Source organism: Phyllobates terribilis, unplaced genomic scaffold (assembly GCF_046119375.1).
Source record: "Phyllobates terribilis strain yellow unplaced genomic scaffold, ASM4611937v1 Scaffold_12__6_contigs__length_324123572, whole genome shotgun sequence".
NCBI classification, from domain to species: Eukaryota; Metazoa; Chordata; class Amphibia; order Anura; family Dendrobatidae; genus Phyllobates; species Phyllobates terribilis.
Genome location: NW_027362772.1, coordinates 285,444,958 through 285,450,957, shown reverse-complemented (window position 1 = coordinate 285,450,957; position 6,000 = coordinate 285,444,958). Strand labels below are relative to the sequence as shown.

The window sequence follows — 6,000 nt, the reverse complement described above, 5'->3', positions numbered from 1 at the left end:
CGGTAGCTCTACTGGTGATGTGTCGAGGCCCACTGGGAGGGGGTCTGCTTCTGCTCGTCCCGTGGCATTGAGAAGGGCGACCAAAAAAAAGGCCAAAAGCCACGAAGGTGTGACTGTTTGAAGCCCTGACTAACCGTACCCTCAGTGTTGTGGAAAGGACATGCCAGGAGGATCCCCTGTATTTAGTTGGCTTATCCATAGCTGCCCGCCTCCGATCCATGCCACGAGAGAAGCAGAACATTTATATTACAGCAGCAAATGCTCTGTTAACGGCGATTGATGGGGCATCAGTTATGCCCTCACCCCCAGCCATAGTTAATGTCATACATAATTTGTTCAATCCCAGTGTGCCTCCACCACCACCAGCAGCAGCAACACAGCGTTTTGGGCAGGTTGAAGCATACCGGCCCGAAGAATACGAAGGAACTTATGGTTGTCAAATGGCCCCTGGTGGCTCATCTTTTATCAGAGGACCAACCCCAAATGCGAGTTTTACACAAGAAATGTTTTCTGGGTACGGCTTCGAGCAACAATTTCATAACTTGTAGTTAAACCATTTACCCCTCCCTGTCATCATTTTTGGACCATAGCAAATACAGACAGCACCTGTAGGTTGTTAGATACACAATTTTTTTGAAAATAATTTAACAAACACCTTTTCTTATGGTCACCTATACCAGGCTTCAGGCGTAGGGGAATGTAATAAAAGGTGTTTCGTTTTATATAATTAAACAACCTACAGGTGCTGCCCGTATTTTATGGCCCTAAACTGATGACAGGACAGCTCTGCCATACCCAATGTGCTAGTTATTAACAAGTTATGGGCAATGTTTGTCCAAATAAATGTTCTCAAAAGTTTCTTGTTTTCTGTTTAAAAAATATTTAAAGTTATTCTATTTTATTTATTAAAACAAAATTGGTTAATCTATGTGTTAATTTTACTTTTCAAGTGTATATGTGGTTGGATTTGGTTTAACTGAAAAAGTGTTCCCCCGATCTGCGCTCACAATAGCGCAGGTCATAGGAACTCTAAATGTTTATTTTTTTTCAACTACTCTACGTGTGTGGTCGACTGTCTACAGTCGTTTTTAAATTAGAAATATGCTTTGATATTTTTGACCACAAAGAAGTTTTGGATGGATACTACTCTCAACACTGTTTTTTGCTAGTTCTGCTCTTTTCACAAGTAAATAACAATGATGAGGGATGACTTTAGCAGACAGTACTTGGGAAGAGCGCTCTAAGTAGTAACGCTAATTTCCAGGCACTGATACTTGTGGGTTGTTCACTTTTGCGTTGACGTATGGTCCTAAAACAATACGTAGAAGGTGTGAATTCAAGAAAAATTGGAGACAAATTAAAATTTTAACAAAATATATTTATTATTTAAAAAAAAAATTGTAAACATTTTATAGTAAAAAAAATGAAGACAGGAAGTTCTTCTTTACTGTTGATCAGATCTTCTCTGCTGGTCAGGCTGCTGAACACCAGCATAGGAGTATTGCCAGTGCACGGCACCTTCAGCACTCATGAAGTAGTCAGCGAAAGTTTCTCGCACTCTGGCACCAGAGTTGGATGGCCTTCCCTGACCACAGTTGACAACTGGAATTAATTCACACAGCTGTGACTCCTCATCTTGCTCAGTGCTGTATTCACGAGCATAGTTGTGGAGTACACAGCATGCCTTAATTACAGTGTCAACGGTGTCCGTATCCAACTGGATGGCAGTGTGAAAGATCCTCCACTGACTACACATGATTCCGAAGGTGCATTCCACATATCTGCGTGCACGACTCAGCCGATAATTAAAAATCCTCCTCCGGTCATCCAGTGCCCTTCGTGGGTATGGGCGCAGCAGATTGGTGTGTAAGGGAAATGCCTCATCCGATACCATCACAAAAGGAACTGGATGTGTGGAACCCGGCAAAGGTCTTGGGGCTGGGAGTGTTCCGCCATCTTGAAGAATTTGCAGCCCAATCTGTGGTGATCTAAACACCCAAGAGTCCCCTGTACTCCCATAAGCACCAACGTCGATGGTAACAAATTTATAATGTGCATTAGCCACCGCCATCAGGACCACGGAAAAATACTTCTTATAATTAAAGAAGCGTGATCCTGATTGTGGTGGCTGCTGAACTCTGACATGTTTGCCATCAACAGCACCTATGCAGTTGGGGAAATTGGCCACAGTTTCAAAGCCTGCTGCGACCTGCAGCCAAGTCTCCTCGGTTGGGGAAGGCATCACAATGGGCTGCAACTTCTGCCAGATGACGCTACATGTGCACCTCACAATTCTGGAAATGGTGGACTTACCAACCCGAAATTGGAGGTGCAGTGATGTATAGCTCTCTCCTGTGGGCAAAAACCTGAAAAGGAAAAATATATAATTAGAAAAGCCAGAGAAAGAAATACAAGCCAACAGTAATTCTCCATTATTGATTACTCTGTAAAAAATTACTGACTTTACTACAAAATACTATTCCAGCAATGGGCGCTTTTTTTATTATTTTTTTTTTTTTGGGGGGGGGGGTTTGGACACACATTTTAGTAGGTTTTTTTTCAGCTTTTGTTTGCTCTTGAGTTCACACATCAATTCTATTGTTTTCATTTCGTGTCTGTGTTTGCCTACGATGTTTGCTCTAGAGTTCACACATCAGTGACCTTTTCAATCTGATCTGTGTGCATGCTGATCTCATGGTCAAGCCAAAATTAAGGCCCCGTCACACTTAGCGATGCTGCAACGATCCCGACAACGATACGACCTGTCAGGGATCGTTGTTGCGTCGCTATGTGGTCGCTGGTGAGCTGTCAAACAGGCAGGCTCACCAACGATCAGGGGAGCAGCGACATCGTGGAAAGAATCTTTCCACGATGTCCTGCTCCTGGTTACGAGCCTGCTGAAGCAGGAGCAGGCTGGTAACCATGGTAAACATCGGGTTACTAGGGGCACACGCGCACCTAGTAACCCGTTGTTTATCATGGTTACCACACTGCTACAGTGAGCGGGAGGTTACCGCTCACTTTAGCAGGCTCGTAACCATGATAAACAACGGGTTACTAGGTGCGCGTGTGCCCCTAGTAACCCGCTGTTTATCATGGTTACCAGCCTGATCGCTGGTCCCGCTGGTCACACACAGCGATGTGTGCTGACCAGCGGGAGGGCAACGACCAAAAAATGGTCCAGGACACTTTTCAGCGATCAGCGACCTCACAGCAGGGGTCTGATCGTTGCAAAGTGTCACACATAGCGACATCGCTGGTGAGGTCGCTGTTGCGTCACCAAAACCGTGACATAGCAGCGATCTCGCTAGTGATCTCGCTATGCGAGATGGGGGGCTTTAGGTACACAGACACAGGGGAGCCATCACTACAGGGTGACTAACTAACTTATCGGTTTCTCCGGTAGGAGTGATGACAGTTTCCAGACATACCGGAGACAAGAGACATAATGATTGCTATTAATTTATTCTTAATTTTTACAGGTGGGGACACACTACTAACCCCCCATCATGGTCCCTGCTGGTGCTGAGCACAGTGCCAGTAGAGAACCATGATGAGGGCAGCGTTCAGCACCGACTCCTGTGATTATCGATTGTAGTGCTGACTCCCAGAAGTCCATCCATGTGATCCAGGTGCAGCACACGTAACGCACACAACTACAACATGGAAAACACACACGACACACGGGGAACGGATCTCTAGAACATTTTTTGGGAAGGTGCTGGAGATATGTGTTCATGTGTAGAGATGAGCGTTGTTCTACTCGAACTGTTCGCCAATCTCAAATTCGAGCTGTTTTGGGCGGTGTTCGAGCCGGTCGGCGAACACGAACAATTTGAGAAAAATTCGGCTGTTCGAGGTTATGTTCGATAACTGTTCGTGCACCAAAATCATAACTGGATTTTTTCTCACTAATGATGAAAATTAATGTTAATACGCAGTTTGAGTGTACAGCGGGGCGGGGGGAGGGGCAGGGGATGGATCTCTGCAGGAACAATGAAGATCTCCATTTTTTTATCTCTTTCCCGCATTTGCAGTGGGGAGGTGCAATCTGTCAGCCTATCAGCAGTGCACACACGGAGCGAAGTGCTTTTTTTCACACAAGCAAGGGCATGTGTGATTGGCAGTATATGTCACATGTCCTTGCCCTATAAGACCAAGCCATTATCCCTGTCGCCACCATTTTCTCACTGCTGCAGCTGCGTGTTAGACGGCACCGCTGTTGCTGTGTGCGCTATACCTTGTTAATTTCAAGCCAATTTTCGCACAAATATACAGATAGCTTGGGGGTAGGGAATAGTTGTGATTGCAGTCCTTTTAAGGACTAGGTTACAGCATTTCCTACGACTTTTATCAAGCAGGTCTGTGCTCTTAAATAGATAGATTGTGGGAGTAAAGACTAATTGTAATTGGAGTCCTTTTCAGGACTAGGTTACATCAGTTCCTATCAGTTTTTGCCAGGCAGGTCTGTGCCAGTGCTGTGCAAGTTTTTTTCACAGCATTTGGCTGAATCTAGCAAAGCTAATCCTTTTTGGCCTATTGCAGAGTGTGTTAGTCAGTGGAGTAGCCTATCTGTGTGTAACGGGTCTGGGAGGCGGAACCTCTGAGCTACTATACAAGGGGGCGGCCCTTGTAAGGGAGCGGGTGGCAGTCTCTGGGTGAACGGACAGGGAGTTACGGCAAGTGATCAGGGCAGTCTCTGGGTAAGGGGTAGGTACGACCTGTGATGGCGGAGCCTCCGGGTAGGCTAGCAGGCAGATGGTAGATGTGTGCTCCTAGGTGAGCAAGCGAGAGTCTCTGGAATAGCAGGTGGTCACGGCACGTGACGGCGGAACCTCCGGGCTGGCAGGCAGGTAGGTAACGGAGAAGCGCTCCCAGGTGAGCGGGCAAGAGTCTCTGGAATAGCTGGTGGTCACCGCACGTGACAACGGGACCTCCGGGCTGGCAAGCAGGCAGGTAACGGAGATGCGCTCCCAGGTGAGCGGGCAAGAGTCTCTGAGATAGCTGGTGGTCACAGCACGTGACAACGGAGCCTCCGGGCTGGCAAGCAGGCAGGTAGCGGAGAAGCGCTCCCAGGTGAGCGGGCAAGCTGGTCCATAGACAGACTGACCGGAGTTGTAAGGCGGACCGTCGGACCTCAGGCAAGCAGGCAGGTAGCTGATGTGCGCTCCCAGGTGAGCGGACAAGTTGGTCCTTAGACAGACTGACCGGAGTTGTAAGGCAGACCGTCGGACCTCAGGCAGGCAGGCAGGTAACAAGTATTCAGGCAGGAATCAGGCAGGTAACTAGCAGGAAACTGGCAGGAAACTGGCAGGTAACTGGCAGGTAACTGGCAGGTAACTGGCAACGGGACCTGAGGGCTGAAGCACAGGTGAGACACAGGTGCAAACAACATTGCTCGGGCACCTCCATTTTGGAGGAGGTGCCTTATATATGATGAAGTCCTCCGGCCATTGGCCGGGGACTCCTTAGGACGGCGCGCGCGGCCCCTTTAAGAGGAGGGGAGCGCGCGCGCGCCCTAAGCACAGGGGCCGGGAAGGAGCGCGCGCTGAGAGCAGAGCGGGAGGAGGACGCCGGGAAGGAGCGCGCGCTGACAGCAGAGCGGGGAGAGGACGCCGGGCACGGAGCAGAGCGGTGAGGGGAGCAGCGTCCCTGCCTAGCAGAGGGCAGGGACGCCAGCGCTACAGTACCCCCCCCTTTAGGCCCCCCCTTTTTTAGGCCAGACAGAAATTTAGCTAGGATGAGAGGGGCATGGATGTTCTCCCGGGGCTCCCACGTTCTCTCCTCAGGACCAAACCCCTTCCAATCTACCAGAAAAAAGGTCTTTCCTCTTACCCTTTTGGTGGCAAGAATGTTCTCTACCTCAAACTCGTCCTCAGCAGAAACCGGAGCAGGAGGCGTACCTGTAGACTTGGAAAAAGAGTTAAGCACCACAGGTTTGAGGAGAGACACATGGAAGGAGTTAGGGATCCGTAAGTTGGCCGGGAGTTTCAATTTATA

At 48.5% G+C, this 6,000-nt stretch overlaps 1 pseudogene; it reads right to left on the bottom strand.

Annotated features, from left to right (window-relative positions):
- Positions 1-1,444: 1,444 nt before the first annotated feature.
- The window catches only part of LOC141171805 (uncharacterized), a 179,116-nt pseudogene continuing 174,560 nt past the window's right edge, over positions 1,445-6,000 (bottom strand).